General features: G+C 42.2%; 4 non-coding genes across 4 annotated transcripts; all 4 read right to left on the reverse strand.

The window, feature by feature from the left end:
• Nucleotides 1-3,996: 3,996 nt before the first annotated feature.
• trnak-uuu (transfer RNA lysine (anticodon UUU)) lies at nucleotides 3,997-4,069 on the reverse strand. The gene has a single exon. It is a non-coding gene; the product is annotated as a tRNA-Lys (tRNA).
• Nucleotides 4,070-5,178: 1,109 nt separating this feature from the next.
• trnak-uuu (transfer RNA lysine (anticodon UUU)) lies at nucleotides 5,179-5,251 on the reverse strand. Its single transcript has one exon. It is a non-coding gene; the product is annotated as a tRNA-Lys (tRNA).
• Nucleotides 5,252-6,848: 1,597 nt separating this feature from the next.
• trnak-uuu (transfer RNA lysine (anticodon UUU)) lies at nucleotides 6,849-6,924 on the reverse strand. Its single transcript has one exon. It is a non-coding gene; the product is annotated as a tRNA-Lys (tRNA).
• Nucleotides 6,925-8,525: 1,601 nt separating this feature from the next.
• On the reverse strand, nucleotides 8,526-8,598 carry trnak-uuu (transfer RNA lysine (anticodon UUU)). Its single transcript has one exon. It is a non-coding gene; the product is annotated as a tRNA-Lys (tRNA).
• Between the last annotated feature and the right edge of the window lie 12,561 nt (nucleotides 8,599-21,159).

Genomic DNA, 21,159 nt, shown 5'->3' on the forward strand with positions numbered 1-21,159 from the left:
AACTTTCACCATCCCATTAACAAAAACAATAATAACAACAATAACAGTTCCCTGCAGCATCAGTCCCTCAGTTCCGGTCCAGTTTCTCTTCATTGATGAAGGACCATGCTTCCTCCGCCGTCTCGAAATAATAGTGTCTCTCCTGATGCGTGACCCATAGTCTTGCCGGCTGCAGCATCCCAAACTTCACCTTCCTTTTGTGCAAAACCTCTTTGGCTCGGTTGAAGCTCGCCCTCCTTCTCGCCACCTCCGCACTCCAATCCTGGTAGACCCTTACCACCGCATTCTCCCATCTGCGACTCCGCACCTTTTTAGCCCATCTCAGGACCTCTTCTCTGTCCTTAAGGCGGTAGAATCGCACGATTATCGCCCTCAGTAGCTCTCCCGCTTTTGGTCTTCTCGCCGGGATCCGATTTGCCCACTCCACCTCCATGGGACCCGCAGGGGCCTCAGCACCCATCAGTGAGCTCAGCATCTTACTTGCGTACGCTCCACAGTCCACTCCTTCCACACCCCCCGGGAGACCTAGTATCCTGAGGTTCTTCCTTCGCACTCCATTTTCAAGGGCCTCAATCCTGTCAGCACACTTTTTATGAAGTGCCTCGTGCGTCTGAGTCTTGACCGCCAGGCCCAGGACCTCGTCCTCAATACCTGACACCTTCTGCTCCACCACGCGAAGTTCAGTCTCCTGGGTCTTTAAAGTCTCCTTAAGCCCCTCAATTGCCTGTAACAACGGGGTCATTACCTCCTTCTTCAGCAGGTCCACGCACCGTCTCACCACCTCGTCCTGCTCAGGCCCCCATGTCACCTGTGGTTTCTCCGCCGCCATTTTGTTCCACTCCCTCTGACCTTCTGGCTGCAGATTCTTCGGGCTGCAGCCGCCGCCGCCGGTTTTTCCCTCCGTCGTTCGGGGGGGACTCCCTTCCCTCGCGCCTCGCACCGGGTTTTTCGGCTGTAAAAGTTCCCGTTGGGGCTCTTAAAAGAGCCCGAAGTTCCGTCGGAGCTTGAGCCGCCGAAACGTGCGGCTAGCTCATCTCTGCCGCAACTGGAAGTCGGCTCAGTACTGGTTTAAGTTGGTGCTGTGGCTTAGCTTGTTAAAGCGCCTGTCTAAGTAAACAGGAGATTTTAAGTTCAAATCTCAGCAGTGCCTTTATACCTTTAGGTCAAAACAAGTAACCTGTTATGAAAAGCTCCCAATTTAATGGTGAATGCAGAGTTTATTGGCAAAATCTCCATGGCACTAACCTTGAAGGTGCCCTCCCTACTCTTAGACTAGGGAAAGAGAAGGGCCAGTCAAGGACAGGGATGGGAAGTTGTGTGTGGAGTCTGAAGAGATAGGTGAGATACTAAATGAATATTTTTCGTCAGCATTCACTCAGGAAAAAGATAATGTTGAGGAGGAGAATGCTGAGACCCAGGCTAATAGAATAGATGGCATTGAGGTACGTAGGGAAGAGGTGTTGGCAATTCTGGACAGGCTGAAAATAGATAAGTCCCCGGGTCCTGATGGGATTTATCCTAGGATTCTCTGGGAGGCCAGGGAAGAGATTGCTGGACCTTTGGCTTTGATTTTTATGTCATCATTGGCTACAGGAATAGTGCCAGAGGACTGGAGGATAGCAAATGTGGTCCCTTTGTTCAAAAAGGGGAGCAGAGACAACCCCGGCAACTATAGACCAGTGAGCCTCACGTCTGTAGTGGGTAAAGTCTTGGAGGGGATTATAAGAGACAAGATTTATAATCATCTAGATAGGAATAATATGATCAGGGATAGTCAGCATGGCTTTGTGAAGGGTAGGTCATGCCTCACAAACCTTATCGAGTTCTTTGAGAAGGTGACTGAACAGGTAGACAAGGGTAGAGCAGTTGATGTGGTGTATATGGATTTCAGTAAAGCGTTTGATAATGTTCCCCACGGTAGGCTATTGCAGAAAATACAGAGGCTGGTGATTGAGGGTGATTTAGAGATGTGGATCAGAAATTGGCTAGCTGAAAGAAGACAGAGGGTGGTGGTTGATGGGAAATGTTCAGAATGGAGTTCAGTTACAAGTGGAGTACCACAAGGATCTGTTCTGGGGCCGTTGCTGTTTGTCATTTTTATCAATGACCTAGAGGAAGGCGCAGAAGGGTGGGTGAGTAAATTTGCAGACGATACTAAAGTCGGTGGTGTTGTCGATAGTGTGGAAGGATGTAGCAGGTTACAGGGGGATTTAAATAAGCTGCAGAGCTGGGCTGAGAGGTGGCAAATGGAGTTTAATGTAGAGAAGTATGAGGTGATTCACTTTGGAAGGAATAACAGGAATGCGGAATATTTGGCTAATGGTAAAGTTCTGGGAAGTGTGGATGAGCAGAGGGATCTAGGTGTCCATGTACATAGATCCCTGAAAGTTACCACCCAGGTTGATAGGGTTGTGAAGAAGGCCTATGGAGTGTTGGCCTTTATTGGTAGAGGGATTGAGTTCCGGAGTCAGGAGGTCATGTTGCAGCTGTACAGAACTCTGGTACGGCCGCATTTGGAGTATTGCGTACAGTTCTGGTCACCGCATTATAGGAAGGACGTGGAGGCTTTGGAGCGGGTGCAGAGGAGATTTACCAGGATGTTGCCTGGTATGGAGGAAAAATCTTATGAGGAAAGGCTGATGGACTTGAGGTTGTTTTCGTTGGAGAGAAGAAGGTTAAGAGGAGACTTAATAGAGGCATACAAAATGATCAGGGGGTTAGATAGGGTGGACAGTGAGAGCCTTCTCCCGCGGATGGAAATGGCTGGCACGAGGGGACATAGCTTTAAACTGAGGGGTAATAGATATAGGACAGAGGTCAGAGGTAGGTTATTTACGCAAAGAGTAGTGAGGCCGTGGAATGCCCTACCTGCTACAGTAGTGAACTCGCCAACATTGAGGGCATTTAAAAGTTTATTGGATAAACATATGTATGATAATGGCATAGTGTAGGTTAGATGGCTTTTGTTTAGATGCAACATCATGGGCCGAAGGGCCTGTACTGCGCTGTATCGTTCTATGTTCTATGTTCTATGTAATCATTCAATCTTTGCTCACAGACATCGCTGACAAACATTCAAAATGTTCCTACTGGACTTCCTGAGGTCAATCCTGTCGTGCATTCAAAGGAAAATACTGCACATGTTGTGAATCTGCATGAGAAACTAAAAATGATTGGATTAAAGCTCATAAAATTTGAGGATGGCTGCGGAGCCAGAAACAAAGATAATGTTTCAAATCCATGTGATCCTTATTCCGAGCTGAAGCGAGGTTACATGCAATGGAGTAGATGAGGAAAATGGAAGTTGCATGAAAAGTGGGAGATATGGAAGTTTGAATCAAGTTTGACATAAATCAAGGGGAAGCAATCTTGAAGGTCAGTACCACAGAAATTTTGTCAACGTTTTCTGTGTTCACCATTAAATGAAGAGCATTCTTCACAGGCTACATGCTTAAACCTTAATGTATAAAGGTATTGCTGAGATTTGAACTCACAATCTCCTGTTTACAAGACAGGCGCTTTAACCATGTAAGCCACAGCACCAATCTGCAAGACAACTTTGCAAATGTAGAACAGATTTCAATTGTTTTGATTAAACATCAGTATTGTTGATTTCTCCTGCTGACTTTGAGAGTGCAAATTAAAATATTCATCGCCACTGGGCTTTTGACACTGTAAAAATTGCAGTTATTCTGAAAGTTAATAATTTAAAAGCAGTTCTGCAGGAAAGGAGCATACAAACAGGAAATATTTTGCGAATTGGTTAGTGATTAAACATGGCCAGAAAACTATAGTGATATAATGCAGGACAACACCAGGAGAGAGTTTAAACGTCAACTGAAAATCTAGCAAAAATTCTTGAAAATTCTGGACGGCTGTTGCAATTTGGCAAACACGACGTTGTCACGGTTCTTTCACTTTCCATAAAGCATCCTGCATTCTTTATTTTTATTTCCGACCGTTCATTGGGAAGCAAACGCCTTGAGCCAAAATCAAAGCCCTGACAGGGACTTGAACCCTGGACCATCAGATTAAAAGTCTGATACTCTACCAACTGAGCTACCAGAGCCCAATGTAAAGATGTTTTCATAGCTCACTTCAAAGTCTCATATTGTATCTTTTGAATTTCCTTGACTGTTTAAACTCTCTCCTGGACTTGTCCTGCATGATATCACTATAGTTTTCTGGCCATGTTTAATCACTTACCAATTTTAATTTGCACTCTCAAAGTCAGCAGGGGAAATCAACAATACTGATGTTTAATCAAAACAATTGAAATCTGTTCCACACTTGCAAGCCTGTCTTGCAGATTGGTGCTGTGGTTTAGATGGTTAAAGTGCCAATTTTGTAAACAGAAGATCCAGAGTTCAAATCTCGGCAGTACCTTTATACATTCAGGTCAAAGCATGTAGCCTGTGAAGAATTCTCCTCATTTAATGGTGAACACAGAAAATGTTGACAACATTTCTGTGGTACTGACCTTCAAGATTGCTTTCCCCTCTTTTATGTCCAACTTGATTCAAACTTCCATATCTCCCATTTTTCACGCAACTTCCATTTTCCTCATCTACTCCATTGCATGTAACCTCGCTTCAGCTCTGAATAAGGATCACACAGATTTGAAACATTAACTTTGTGTTTGGCTCCACAGACATCCTCAAATTTTATGAGCTTTCACCCAAGCATTTTTAGTTTCTCATGCAGATTCACAATATGTGCAGCACCAATCTGCAAGACAGGCTTGCAAGTGTGGAACAGATTTCAATTGTTTTGATTAAACATCAGTATTGTTGATTTCCCCTGCTGACTTTGAGAGTGCAAATTAAAATATTCATCTGCACTGGGCTTTTGACACTGTAAAAATTGCAGTTATTCTGAAAGTTATTAATTTAAAAGCAGTTCTGCAAGAAAGAAGTATACAAACAGGAAATATTTTGCGAATTGGTAAGTGATTAAACATGGCCAGAAAACTATAGTGATATCATGCAGGACAAGTCCAGGAGAGAGTTTAAACATCAACTGAAAATCTAGCAAAAATTCTTGAAAATTCTGGACGGCTGTTGCAATTTGGCAAACACGACGTTGTCACGGTTCTTCCACTTTCCATAAAGCATCCTGAATGCTTTATTTTTATTTCCAACCGTTCATTGGGAAGCAAACGCCTTGAACCAAAAGAAATGCCCTGCCAGGGACTTGAACCCTGGACCTTCAGATTAAAAGCCTGATGCTCAACCGTCTGAGCTATCAGGGCCCATTTCAACAGTTCTCTCATAGCTCACGTCAAAGTCTCATATTGTATCTTTTGAATTTCCTTCACTGGTCATTCAGCCTCTCCAGCTCATTTCCCTCGCAAGCAGACCGGCAGCCTCCCTTCGGCTTTCTTTCTCAAATTCTTCAACTTGGACTCGCATTTTACCAATGACCTGTGATGTGACAACTGTTGTTACGCAGGGACATGCACTGGGGCTTCAAGTCATTGAAGATTACATTTAGTTCGCTGAGATGTGAGTGTGAAGCTGCAGAGATAAAGATTGTATTTTGAGAGAGGGAATAAAGCATGTCATCTGTTGTTTGTTGTGGCAGAGTGTGAACGCAAGTAAGCTCATCTCGTAAAGTAGCAAATTCTGCAAATTGCTAAGTTTCAGGGTGTAAATAGATCTGTCAATGCCACATCTTCATGGGAAACGCCCCATCCTTTATCCCGCCCAAATCGTTCTTGCTGACATGCAGCAACATATATCGTCCAATAAAAAGGCAAATTACTGCAGATGTGAAATCTGAAAAAAAACAGGAAATTATGGAAAATCTCAGTGGGTCTGGCAGCATCTGTGAAGAGAGAACCGAGCTAAAGTTTCGAGGCAGGGTCATTCTTCATCAGAGTAAATCATTGAATCGTTCAATCTTTGCTCACAGGCATCGCTGACAAACATTCAAAATGTTCCTACTGGATTTCCTGAGGTCAATCCTGTTGTGCATTCAAAGAAAAATACTGCACATGTTGTGAATGTGCATGAGAAACAAAAATAATTGGATTAAAGCTCATAAAATTTGAGGATGTCTGTGGAGCCAAACACAAAGTTAATGTTTCAAATCCGTGTGATCCTTATTCAGAGCTGAAGCGAGGTTACATGCAATGGAGTAGATGAGGAAAATGGAAGTTGCGTGAAAAATGGGCGATAGGGAAGTTTGAATCAAGTTTGACATAAAACAAGGGAAAGCAATCTTGAAGGTCAGTACCACAGAAATGTTGTCAACATTTTCTGTGTTCACCATTAAATGAGGAGCATTCTTCACAGGCTACATGCTTTGACCTGAATGTATAAAGGTACTGCTGAGATTTAACTCAGGATCTACTGTTTACAAGACAGGCACTTTAACCATCTAAGCCACAGCACCAATCTGCAAGACAGGCTTGCAAGTGTGGAACAGATTTCGTTTGTTTTGATTAAACATCAGTATTGTTGATTTCTCCTGCTGACTTTGAGAGTGCAAATTAAAATATTCATCGGCACTGGGCTTTTGAAACTGTAAAGATTGCAGTTATTTCTGAAAGTTATTAATTTAAAAGCAGTTCTGCAACAAAGAAGTATACAAACAGGAAATATTTTGCAAATTGGCAAGTGATTAAACATGGCCAGAAAACTATAGTGATATAATGCAGGATAAGTCCAGGAGAGAGTTTAAACATCAACTGAAAATCTAGCAACAATTATTGAAAATTCTGGACGGCTGTTGCAATTTGGCAAACACGATGTTGTCACGGTTCTTCCACTTTCCATAAAGCATCCTGTATTCTTTATTTTTCATTTCCTACCGTTCATTGGGAAGCAAACGCCTTGAGCCAAAATTGAAACCCTGACAGGGACTTGAACCCTGGACCCTCAGATTAAAAGTCTGATGCTCTACCGACTGAGCTACCAAGCCCCATTTAAAAAAGTTTCTCACAGCTCACTTCAAAGTCTCATATTGTATCTTTTGAATTTCCTTCGCTGGTCATTCAGCCTCTCCAGCTCATTTCCCTCGCAAGCAGACCGGCAGCCTCCCTTCGGCTTCCTTTCTCAAATTCTTCAACTTGGACTCGCATTTTTCCAATGACCTGTGATGTGACAACTGTTGTTACCCAGGGACATGCACTGGGACTTCAAGACATTGAAGATTACGGTTAGTTCGCTGAGATTTCAGTGGGAAGCTGCAGAGATACGGATTGTATTTTTAGAGAGGTAATAAAGCATGTCATCTGTTGTTTGTTGTGGCAGAGAGTGAACGCAAGTCAGCTCATCTAGTAAAGTAGCAAATTATGCAAATCGCAAAGTTTCAGGGTGTAAATAGATCTGTCAACGCCACATCTTCAGAGAAAACGCCCCATCCTTTATCCCGCCCAAATCGTTCTTGCTGACATGCAGCAACATATATCGTCCAATAAAAAGGCAAATTACTGCAGTTATGAAATCTGAAAAAAAACAGGAAATGATGGAAAATCTCAGTGGGTCTGGCAGCATCTGTGAAGAGAGAACCGAGCTAACGTTTCGAGGCTGCGTCACTCTTCATCAGAGTAAATCATTTAATCATTCAATCTTTGCTCACAGACATCGCTGACAGACATTCAAAATGTTCCTTCTGGATTTCCTGAGGTCAATCCTGTCGTGCATTCAAAGGAAAATACTGCACATGTTGTGAATCTGCATGAGAAACTAAAAATGATTAGATTAAAGCTCATAAAATTTGAGGATGTCTGTGGAGCCAGACACAAAGTTAATGTTTCAAATCCGTGTGATCCTTATTCAGAGCTGAAGCGAGGTTACATGCAATGGAGTAGATGAGGAAAATGGAAGTTGCGTGAAAAGTGGGAGATATGGAAGTTTGAATCAAGTTTGACATAAATCAAGGAAAAGCAATCTTGAAGGACAGCACGACAGAAATGTTGTCAACATTTTCTGTGTTAACCATTAAATGACAAGCATTTTTCACAGGCTACATGCTTTGACCTGAAAGTGTAAATGTATTGCTGAGATTTGATCTCAGGATCACCTGTTTACAAGACAGGCGCTTTAACCATCTAAGCCACAGCACCAACCTGCATGACATGTTTGCAAGTGTAGAACCGATTTCAATTGTTTTGATTAAACATCAGTATTGTTGATTTCTCCTGCTGACTTTGAGAGTGCAAACCAAAATCTTCATCGGCACTGGGCTTTTGAAACTGTAAAAATTGCAGTTATTTCTGAAAGTTATTAATTTAAAAGCAGTTCTGCAGGAAAGAAGTATACAAACAGGAAATATTTTGTGAATTGGGAAGTGATTAAACATGGCCAGAAAACTACAGTGGTATAATGCTGGATAAGACCAGGAGAGAGTTTTTACATTCACTGAAAATCTAGCAAAAATTCTTCAAAATTCTGGACGGCTGTTGCAATTTGGCCAACACGACGTTGTCACGGTTCTTCCACTTTCCATAAAACATCCTGCATTCTTTATTTTTATTTCCAACCGTTCATTGGGAAGCAAACGCCTTGAACCAAAATCAATACCCTGCCAGGGACTTGAACCCTGAACCTTCAGATCAAAAGTCTGATGCTCAACCGACTGAGCTATCAGGGCCCATTTCAACAGTTCTCTCATAACTCACGTCAAAGTCTCATATTGTATCTTTTGAATTTCCTTCACTGGCAATTCAGCCTCTCCAGCTCATTTCCCTCGCAAATGTTGAATCTCAAATTTCTTTATCCGTCAGTCTGGCCTCAATAAAAGTCGAGATGGATTTGCAGGTATAACATTAGTTATTTTATTCAGCTTGCAAGCTACCTAGTCCACAGTGATACAGATAACGTGTTGCTCTCTGCAGCCCCGGGAACTAAGTGAATGTCCCAGACAAAGAGATCAGTACTGATACATTCAAATGGCATCAAGTTTCACATACTCGACACCCATAGGTCATCCTATGTCCCTCCTGACTTGTTTGATCTATTCTGATTGGCTCACTTCCAATCCCTTTCTCCGGCCCCTATCAATTCAACATCACTCTCATAGACACACCTCTTCCTGCTTTTTTCCATGCGGTCTAAAATCCTTTGTCTCTACTTGCCAGAATCAAAGTGGCTTATTTCTACATTACATTAACTAATATCTCTAAAGTAACTATTTTATATCACATTCGTCATTCACTCCTTTTATCATTCCATGATAACCGAACTATCCAATCCATAGCTACGGTTCCTCATCTAAAAAGACCTGCCGCTGCATTTCCAATTCCTGTCTAAGCCCCCCTTCATCTGCTTCACCCTCATGGATTTTAACAGTTAAATTTTTTGGGGCGGTGATCTGATCCAGTGCACCCCGCATTCTACCCATCACACATTTAAGGATGGCCAGGCCCACAAAGATGCAGCCGATAGCTACCACTCGATACATGGCCATATTTATCAACCAGTCCTTCCAACCTCCAAATCCCCAGTTACCCCAAGAGCCAGGATCCTGCATCCCGTCCAAGTGATCCCGTATGCGATCCATAAATTTAGTGATGTTAGCGGTCAAGTCTTGAACTCCCACGATACACTTGCCCTGCACTATGGCGCATACCCCACCCTCACGGGCCAGAAGATAGTCAAGAGCATACCGGTTCTGCATTGCAAACAACCGTAGCTGAGACAACTCCTTGGTTATTGCCCCGAGGGCTCCCAAGGTTTCATTTCCCAAGATGGTAAGGCCGCAAATAAAATAATTCCGATCACTGACAGCCAAGGAACCCCCCACACCTCCCAGTGTCAATACGCCCAGAATGCCCCACCCGGCTGAGTGGCCCCGGTTGGGTGCAAGAACCTGAGGTTTTTTCCAGTTCTCGCAAAATTCAGCAGAGACTGCCCGGCGTGCTAACTGATTATGCAGGTTCCACGCCGAAGGGCAGGGGACTGTGGTAGGGACTAGAGTCCCTATAGCAATTCGGCGGGGAAATGGGGGTGACAAAACATTGGTCGCTGTACCATTAAATAAAAAGTAGTATCCTTGCTCCGTGTGCAGGCTAGCATCACAATCAGCATATCGGTTGCGTAAGGACCCTCCAGTAGCCCAGTTTATCCAACTTTGAAACGCCCATTCGGGCCGCCTAGCAATGCGGAAAGCCCTAGTCCCAACAGTGATATGAGAGACATTCGCCCAGCCACAAAGGAGCTGGAGGCCGGCGTTCAATGGAACGCAAGTGGTGTTGTAACAAACGCATTGGGCAGACGCCTGGGTGATATGGCACCTCCTGTCCGTACAGGTGGGAAACAGACATGTTATATTTGTGTCCACCTCTACCAGCAAACAGCCATATCCTTCACTGCTGAAGCAATTCTCGTATGACCAGGAATCCCTATTGGGAGTGAAGTGGCTAGGTATGTACGCCCTCCACCGTCGCAGCCTATCGTACTGTGAATGGGAATTATCCCGAGGAAGAGAAGGCAAATAGCCGGTGGTGCTGAATCCGGATCGTAAGGAAGAGTGACTTGCTCGGGCAGTGGTTCGGAATGCTGACAATGGACCACCGTTTGGGTAGTGCCCCAAAGCGGTGAAACAGAAAATAACCTAGACACCGCTGCGGGGTTTGGGTAGCAGACAACCCGTCCCTGGCCATACAAGCGGTGGTAAATCTGGTAGAAGAGATTCATACTACCCGGGTTTTCCTCAGTTTGGCCTTTAATTAACTTAAGTGTATCTCCCGGTAACCTACGTTCTAGCTGTACTTCCCTTCTCATACGCCCCGTCCTCTCTCTAGTCCCTTTCACTTTCTCATAGCCTCTTCCTACGCTCTCCTGACGGCCTGATTTTACCTTTATTGCACCACTCTTAACACATCCAAAATCGAATTTACATGTATTCCAAAAACAAGGCAATGTCCATATAATGTTCCCTTCCCATCGCCGGGACCGGTGCAACTGCTTCATGACTCCTGCATTCTCCTTAACTTTGATGACCTTCCATGAGCCGATACCATGTCCTCGTCTCTGGGGGCAGCGAAGAACATCACCATTGCAAAGGTGATGTAACCTTGTAGATTGGTTGGGGCTACACAGATACATAATATTCCCCTTTTCCATGTCCATCGCCAATAACACGCCAAGCGAAGTGAGGCCAAATATCATACAGACGATGCGTAGCCACTCCATCATGCTCCACACCTGTAAAATAGCACTGGAGAAGGGAGGCAGTTTAGTATCCGACCTTTTACAGTAGTGGAGATGGACTCAATTTACAGTGATGTAGGTGGACCCAAGCACTTCGCCCCTCCACTTTAACTGCTGTGGGGGTGGTAAGGAGAACTTGGAAGGGCCTGTCCCATCGCGGCTCCGATCCCTTCCTAGTCCAATTTTTGACCATGACATAACTACCGGGCTGGACTGAAAGTGAGCTAAGTACTGGGGGCGATGGCTGGTGAGCCGCGTGGACCTGGCCATGGAGTTCCTTGAGCACTTGCGTGAGGGCTAGAACATAGGTGGTCATCTCTTCAGTCATCTGATGAAACTGAACCAGTCTGGGAACCTGCAGGCTCCAGGGAGTTCTAAGAGGCCTGCCATAAAGAATCTCGGCGGGAGAGAGCCGGGCCGGTCCCGCAGGTGTAACCCGCAGCTGGAAGAGGGCAACGGGGAGCAACTTAAGCCATGTCAGTCCCGTGTCTGCTCTTAATTTAGCCAATTTAGTTTTGAGGGTCTGATTGTGTCTCTCAACCAACCCGGCCGCCTGCGGTCTATAAGCACAGTGTAACTGCTGGCGTATGCCCAACTGTGAGCAAAACTCCTTGTTAATTTGTCCAATTAAATGAGGCCCATTATCAGAACTTAACTGAGCTGGTATACCGTACCGGGGAATGAATTCCCTCATCAAGACTTTAACCACAGTAGCAACTTTATTATCGATAGTCGGATACGCCTCGACCCATCTGCTGAACACATCCACAATGACCAAAACATATTTATAACATTGACACCTTTCCAACTCAATGTAATCCATTTGGAGCGTCTCAAAGGGACCACTGGGCAACGGGGTTTGCCCCATCCCACAAGAGATACCTTTTCCGGTGTTATATTGCTGACAAATCAAACACCGATTACTGATACTTTGGGCCAACCCCTGCATTTTAGGGTGCCACCAAGTGTCCAGCAACAAATCACTAGTCCCTCGAGCCCCACAATGAGTTGCAAAGTGTACACATTCAATTACCCATAAAGCCAGCACATCAGACATATAAGTCTGATGTGCAGGCGTGGTCCATAAAGAGGAAACAGAATCATATGTACAACCTAACCGTTTCCACATTTGTTTATCACTCTCAGGAGCGTCCTCCTGTAATCTTATGACGTCTTGGATGGTTGGCATTGACTTGTCAGAAACAGACATATTTATAGTAGATCGTTTAGTCTGACTTAACATCTTAGGCATCTTAACATCTGAAGGAATCTTTAATTTATAGGATCTTAACCTGTCGAACCACGCCAAGTTTGGGGGAAGCTTAGTTGATGAATCAAGTCCTGGCGCAATACGACAAGTTATAAGATTTGTACTATTTGTAGACTGTGTTAAGTTGTTCGATTCCTTGTATTATTCGACTGTGTATAGTTGAAGGAATTTATATCATCTCTGCTATTCGGTTATCAGTAGCACTTTGCGAATACTGGAACTCAGCAGAAATTTGCAGTATAAACTCCTCAGGTGCCAAAAATAATTGTTTTATTTGTAGTCGCTTGATTACAATTTGAAAGTCATTTAAAAGGCAATTCGTAGACAATTCGAAGCTCTCAGAGAATTACAGACATTATCTTTCTTTGCTTAGGCAGACAGCTCGAAAGTAACTTTTTAAAGGTCAAAGTCTGGCAATGAAACATGAAGAGTGAGAGAGAGCTAATCTTCAGCTAAACTCAAACTCAAAGTCAAAAGTGGACTAACATCACTGACACAGACTGTTAGACTGACAGAACGCCCAAAAGACATCTCTAAAATGGAGACGATAAAGGACAAAACTGACTAAACTAAACACTAAAACCAAACCTAACCTAAAATGGCCGGGAGAAACTTTTCAGTTACACACTTTCATATCTGTCTTAAGTCGTCTAATTACACCCCAATATAATCCTAATTGGTTTGGGTTAGACTCAAACACATTTGATTTGATGGCAAGCCGTCCATCTTCAATGTGCAACATCAGCTTTTCTGACCTAACTGTTATCGGCATTGTGAACAATGGTGCTGTGTATTCAGTCCCTGTCCTTGACAATTAGCACAAGCAGTGTCAAATTATCTTGCTGTTTTAATGTCACACTGTCTTTGAAAATATGCATTTGCCAGAACAACGGACTTCAGTAAAAGTGAATTATGCTGTATAAATGGGTATTAAAACTGGGGCTCAACATTTATGCTTAAACAGCTATCTTTTACCTATACTAGTTGTATTCGAAATACCTGGCTTCTACAGTCGGCCCTTTGATAAATCGAAAAATTGAGATATATCAGAAAAGATTAAAATACATCATTAATGCGATAGGATAGGTAAAAGCGCAAAGAATCATTGCAGTTTTAAACAATAAAATTGACACTTAAAATACAACAGGCATTTCAAAATAATTATTATAATTAATAGATTAATCAAATTTGACCCTACTGATTCAGTATTAATAAATTATACAATGTTAATAATACAGTCAAAATAATTATTATAATTAATGAATTAATCAAATTTTATCCTACTGATTCAGTATTAATAAATGATACAATATGTTAATAATAGTCAAGTAGTTGATTGATCAGTAATATTTCAATAATAGTATTTCAGCTCAAGTTCATCAATTGCGGGTACCGTTGGGTTAGTTTGAATCATTCTGATAGTTGGTCCCCTGCGTTTAGCGAATAGGTTTTTTATGCACTTAGCACATTGGTATGTTATGTAAATGGTGAATACAGCTACACAGGAGAATGAGATTATTCTTATTGTGGACATTCCAGTGGGTCCAAGCCACCCACAAATTTTATCCCAGAGAGAGATAAATTGGGGTGGATCAAGTTTTTTGATTTCGTTTTGGATATGTAATGCCAAATCTTTAACTTCTTTCGAGTTATCGGGAATGAAAGTGCAACATTCTGCACCAATCAGGGCGCAGGTGCCACATTTTCCAGCTAGCACATAGTCAAGTGCCATTCGATTTTGTAATACCATGGTTCGAATTGCTCGCATTTCGTCAGAAATTTTATCTAGGGCAGTGGCGGTGTAATCTGCTACGTTTTGTAGGATGGTTGTTATTTTATTCAATTTATTCTCCATCCTCATTTCCTGATAGAAAGGAATCATTCTATCAAAAATTGCATCTTTTAAGAAAATGGAACGTTTGTTCCTTCGAGCAACTGCTTCTGAAGCATGAGGAAGATTAATCACATGACGAATGGCCGGTACAATGTATCCTAAATAGCAAGATCCTGACCAGGATGTTGGGAGCCAGGGATATGCTTTATTACCACAAATAAAATAAGTTCCATTATAAGCAGAATATAAGTAAATATTTTCTAAGAACCATCGGTCTTCGAATGTTTTATTATCTTTGAGATTAGGTATGCCTGTTATCTTTGAGGACCGCAGAACTCTTTGTAAGAGATTGTTTGTACATTTATAAGCTGTGTTAACATCTACATAATTAGTACAAATACTATTACCCATTTGTATCCCTTTAGGGTTCTTACTCATGAAGCAAATTGATCCGTTTTGTTTACCATTAGTTGGGAGGTTGAGATGTTGAGGTTTTTGGTTAGGGTTATATTTAAGTTGGTGCCATCCTAAAAAGGTATTTAGTGGATAACCTGCAGATTTCCATAGTTTAATATATTTTTGGATGCGAACCTGGAACCTTCCTTTTTCACATGAATATGCTCCAGAACGGATCACCACAGAGTGAGGGACACTTTGATAGATGTACCATTCTGCCGTTTCTGAAGCATTAAAGGGAATAGTTAGAAAGGGAATACCCTCCCCTGAGTTAGTAGGGGTTGCAATGCATACCCAACAATTGGAAATATTAACGTTTTTAGCATATATCGTAGATGTGTAAAGGAATGTGTTCTTATTCAGTTCTGATACAACGTTCACAAAGCCAATCACAGAACTGAAAATTAAAATTGCGGCAAACATTTTACTTGTATGCGCGCTTCACGTGTGATGCGTGAATCCAACTTTTCTTTCCTTTTAACTTCACAGCGGATTGGGTGGTGAGAAGGATTACGAAAGGACCTTCCCACTTTGATCCTAAGGGTTCCTTTTGCAGCTTTTTAACGTACACTTCTTCACCAGGCACCAGGTCGTGCCCACCTTCTGGAGGATCTCCCCAAGCAGCTAACACCTGTTGAGAAGCAGAGCTAACTGCATTTGTTAGATCTTGACAGTAAGACAACAAAGTATCACTCATTAAATGACAGTCTGCTTTCCGCAAGTCAATAGATCCTGGCAGAGACATTGGTCTGCCTGTGATGATTTCAAAAGGACTCAGGCCTGTTGTTCTGTTTGGTGTAGCTCTAATACTGCATAACACTATTGGCAAAGCTTGGACCCAATTCATGCCTTCCTGGCTGTATTTAGACAGTCTTTCTTTCAAAGTTCGATTCATACGTTCCACTTTTCCTGGTGATTGTGGATGTAAGGACAGTGAAAATTCCAGATAATGTTTAGTAGTTTACAGACTTCCTTACAAACAGCACCTGTGAAGTGTGATCCATTGTCTGAGTCAATGCTAGCTGGAACTCCCCATCTAGGGATAAAGTCTTTGCATAGCACTTTGGCTGTATGGGCAGCTGTCCCTCTTCTAGCTGGAGCAGCTTCCACCCATCTGGAGAATTTATCCACTATTACAAGGACGTCATTGTACTTTTGTCATTTAGGAAGGCTGATGTAATCTACCTGTATATCCTGGAATGGACCTGCAGGAGCAGGAGCTCTTAATTTTGGCATTGATGTTATGGGTACCAAGTTATTCTTTTGACAGGTTACACAGCAGTTTGCTACCAATTGTGCATGTTTTTTAAATCCTTTACCACACCAACTTCTATGGAATCGATCCATCATTTGTTGAGGTGATATGTGTCCCCATGAATGAATTTGTTGAGCTAAAAAAGGCATTAGCGATTGTGGTGCAACTGGTTTACAAGTTTGAACTTCTCTCCAAATGTCATCATCATCACCTGGTTGAATACCTGATTCTAACCATGTCCATTTTTCTTCCTTTGTACAATCATTCTGCATTTCACGTAAATCATGTAATAAGGTAGCTACTCCCAATTTGTAAATGTGACTGGATTCCTGATGCCACTGAGAGGCACAAAGGGAGGCAGCTTCCCTTGCTGCTTGGTCAGCAAGAGCATTTCCTCTTGCTTCCATAGAGTCCCCATGAGTATGGGCTTTGCATTTTAGAACTGATACTTCTTTTGGTAAAACCATAGCTTCTAGAAGATTTTGTACTTCCTGTCCATTTCGGATAGGTGTACCTGCCGTTGTGAAAAATCCTCTTTTTCTCCACAGATGGCCAAAATCATGTGCTACTCCAAAACCATATCTGGAGTCAGTATAGATGTTAGCAGTTTTATCTCTTGCCACATGACATGCTTCTGTTAGTGCCTTTAATTCGGCCTGCTGAGCTGATGTACCTGGGGGCAAGCTTCCTTCAGCTAATACTTCGTATGGGCTTGTGACTGCCCACCCAGCTTTTCTGATACCCTTGTCAATAAAAGAGCAACCATCAGTGAATAGGATTAAATCTGGGTTCTGTAGTGGCTCTTCTTCTACTAAGCGTACTTCTTCCATTTCCTCTATTATTTTCACACAGTCATGCCCTTCTCCCTCCCCTCCCTTTTGTTCCTCGGGAAGCGGGAGCAAGGATGATGGGTTTATAGGACTAGCTTTGTGAAAATATAGGTTGGGAGCTTCCAGTACTGCTGTCCACCTAGTCCATCTAGCTGATGTAACTTGTGACACTCTGTTCATGGATAGTAGAGAATGGACTGAGTGTGGACATTTAATGGTTAATTTTTGGTCTAGAACAAGGCCTGATGTCATCATTACAGCTCGACATGTGGCTTCCATGGCTCGTAAACAACTGCCAAATGCCAGTGCCTCATTGTCAAGTTTAAGGGAATAGTACCCAACTGGTCTTAACTGATCACCATGTTCTTGAGCTAGAAATGCAGTCATGTAACCATCTCTTTCATGAACAAACATGGTAAAAGGTTTTCCGTTGTTTGGAATACCTAAGGCTGGTGCCGAACACAAGACCTTTTTCAAATTCAGAAATGATTGTTTTTGTTCTGAATTGAGTTTAACTTGATCTTTTGATTTTCTGTTTCCTTTTAAAAGATCATTTAATGGCTGACATAACTGAGTATAAGAATCAATCCAATTTCTGTTAAAATTACAGAGGCCCAAGAAAGATCTGACTTCCTGTACAGTTGAGGGTTCTTTAGCTGCTCTGATGGCAATTGTTCTGTTCTGAGTAAGTTCCCTTTTGCCTTTGGAAATTTTCTGACCCAAGTAAACAACTTCTTCCTGGGCAATTTGTGCTTTGGCAAAGCTAGCTTTGTGACCATTTGTACTGAGGTGGTTCAAGACCACCCGTAAGTCTTTGTCATGATCATCTTTATTGATGGAGGCTATTAGAACATCATCTACATACTGAATAATGGTGGAAGGCAGATCAGGCAGTTGCCTGAGATGATTCTGCAGAGCCATGTGGTAAACAGTTGGGCTATTATGAAAACCTTGCGGTAGTCTAGTCCATGTGTGCTGTTGCTGATTGACTGTAAAAGCAAACCATGGTTGTACATGTTTAGCCAGTGGTACTGACCAGAAGCCATTTGCCATGTCAATAACTGAAAACCATTGAAGGTCAGGAGTTAAAGAGTTAAAGATTGTAGATGGATCTGCCACTAAAGGAGCTTTTCTGACAATGAATTGATTTGCCTTTCTATAGTCAATAGTGAGGCGCCATGTGCCATTAGCCTTTTTTACAGGCCATACAGGGCTGTTTGATGAACTGTGAATGCGCATTAAAATACCCCTCTCTTCAAGTTGTTTTATTATAGGTAGAATGCCTTGAATTGAAGTTTTATTAATAGGGTATTGTTTGGTACAAGGTGGAGCGGATCCCATAAAAGTGACTGGTTCCATTTTTAAAAGACCACAATCATTTTTGTCAATTGCCCAAATTGGATGGCTTTGTATTTCATCTTTTTTGATGTGTCTAATGGACCAGGTGATTTTTCCATTATTGAAATTGAGTGAAGAATTTTGTTGTGATAAGATGTCCATACCTAGAAGTGCTTGTGTTACCGGACCTACCCATATTGATGTCATCAGTTGATGTGGTCCAAATTCTAAAAGCATTGGTTTAGTCTTCCGAAGAGTGACCGAGCCTCCTCCTGCGGCAAAAGCTTCAATTTTTTCTACAGTTAGGGGAAAGAAAGCAGCACTCTGTTCAGTAACACAGGTAAGTTCAGCTCCAGTGTCGAATAAAAAATCGATATAAATGCCTCCCACTCTTAATGAAATATATAGTCCATCATTTTTTTGTTCCACAAGTGCATGTAGAGAGAAATGGAGAGAATCATCAAGAGTGGGTTCTAGTAGTTTTTTGAATTATCATACAGAGAACTTCTTTGAGCTGGAGGACAGCTGTTTAACATTTCATTCATAGCATTATCATCATCGTATAGATTCCTACGTGGGTACAGCTCGTCCCTACGTGGGTACGGTTCCTCCCTACGTGGGTACAGCTCGTCCCTACGTGGGTACGGTTCCTCCCTACGTGGGTACGGCTGGGAGGGTCTAGAATCCCTGTACGCAAGTCTGGGTGTGTCTTGTTGGAACGTAACCCTAGGTGCGTCTTGTTTGTGTGAGTTACGTAATTGACCACGAGGTGGGTATGTATTGTAATGAATATTTTCTACTTCATTATCATCTCTTGAATCCATCCGTTGTTTTTGATAGCATTTTGCCATCCAGTGTCCTACTCTACCACAGAAAAGACATTGTGGTATTTCCTTACGTGATTTTAATGGAGCAAGGGTACATGTTTGCCCTGGCGCCGGTGGTGAAATTGTAGTTACTGCTGATATTCCTGCAGGTGCTGCAACAGCCGCCGCTGGAGCAGCAGGTAACATGGGCTGGATTTGAGCAATAGGCTGCATTTGAGCAGCTGCAGTGTTAAAAGTTGCCTGATTGTACAAACCACGATCTATCTGAATGCATCGGTCAACTATGTCTCGGTATGTGCCAGCTGTGGCCCAAGCTGGTAAAACCAAATTCAAGGCAGCAGAAATTCCAGGTTTAACACCGGCTATAAAAGCCGTTTTTAATGGACTTAAAGTGCTTGCATCCCATGTGTCATTTTCCTGGTCGAGTGTCATCCCTGAATATTCCATCCAAGTATGTAAAAATCTTTCCTCAAAATCCTGAATATCTTCATCATTTTTTTGAATGCAAGCTGTGATCTTAGACCAATTGGTCCTCGGGGGACGGAATTTTAATAGCCAATTCTTGACTGCTTGCCAACCAGCTTCTAAATTTTGCAAATCGTCTCCAAAGGGAACTTCTACTTCATTTTTAAGGGTTAAACCTATACGAGTACCTAGCATGATAGTCAGAATTTGTACTCCATCAAGTGGGTGGAGACTGTAAATGGCTTGTAATCTGTGAATTCCATCCCATGTGGTCATACCACCCTTTTTAGGGTGTGGAAGACCCTTGGACCATTCGTCAATTTTAGAAGGATCAATTTGTTCATGAACCCATTGGTGGTCAAATATGTTTCTAGTGATAGTTTCACCATCTTCTTCTATTTTTTTGCTTCCAACCCTAACCCGTTTGCGTTTTAAAGGGGCTAGTCGAATTGCTTTAGTATTTTGTATTGTAGGAACACTATCTTCGTCTGATTCATCCGACAGAGAAAATTATTTATGTTTAACAATTGATCTCGGCTGTGCAATTGCCGATTGTGCCACTAGGTGGGTGGCTTGGACTGCTTTCTGAGTTTGTTCAATCTTTTGTACAGAAAGCATGTTTGTCAAAGAATTGCAATGTTCAGTCACGCTGGTTATATTCCTTTCTAAAACGCATCTTTCTTTCACTAACTTGCAATTTTCAAGTTCAATTCGCTCAGTTTTTAATTGCAATTGTCGGTATTTTGACTCCACTTCAAAGACTTGATTTTGGAATTCTGTTATTTGAAAAGATAACTGCTGGAGTTCAGAGGTTTTGTTTCGCAAATCTGTTTTAATTTCATCATAATGCTCAAGTTTGGATTTTGCAACTTGCAATTCTGTTTTAATTTCATCAGAATGCTCAAGTTTGGATTTTGCATCTTGCAATTCTTCAACAACTGCAATTAGTTGCTTTTTAGTGGACCTATACTCATCATCGCTTCACTCAGTAGTTCATTGCAACTGTTGGTATTTTGACTCCACTTTAAAAACTTGGATTTGAAATTGTTGGAGATCAGAGGTTTGGTTTTGCAAATCTGTTCTAATTTCATCATAATGCTCAAGTTTGGATTTTGCAACTTGCAAATCTGTTTTAATTTCATCAGAATGCTCAAGTTTGGATTTTGCATCTTGCAAATCTGTTTCAAGTTTGGATTTTGCATCTTGCAATTCTGTTTTAATTTCATCATAATGCTCAAGTTTGGATTTTGCAACTTGCAAATCTTCAAGAACTGCACTTAGTTGGTCTTTAGTGGACTGAAGCTGATGATCACTTTTATTTTTAACAATGATCTCTTGCTGACTGTGTATCTGTCCCGTAATTACCAAGGACCATTTTACACGTTCTGCACCGTGTAATCATGTGCATTTTCCCCATGCTCTCTTGATATTATTGAAGGACCACTGTCCTCTGGGGATATCATACTTTGATTCAATTTTCTTTGAGGTTTCACATAGGTTAAAATGTCGACGAGTGAAAGATCTACAATCCCCCAACGTATCTTCAACAGAAACATCTGGTATTCCAGCACCCCCCTTGGATGTAGTGGGGAGTAATTTTCTGCCTTCTAAAGGCTCTGGATCTACACTTTGATTAGGATCAGCCATAACTTTTCTTGATCGCTGACTGCCGTTTTATTTTAGTTACTGCAGTGACTCATCTTCCAGTCACGTCTGATAGTCTGA

This window comes from Scyliorhinus torazame, chromosome 4 (genome assembly GCF_047496885.1).
Source record: "Scyliorhinus torazame isolate Kashiwa2021f chromosome 4, sScyTor2.1, whole genome shotgun sequence".
Lineage (NCBI taxonomy): Eukaryota > Metazoa > Chordata > Chondrichthyes > Carcharhiniformes > Scyliorhinidae > Scyliorhinus > Scyliorhinus torazame.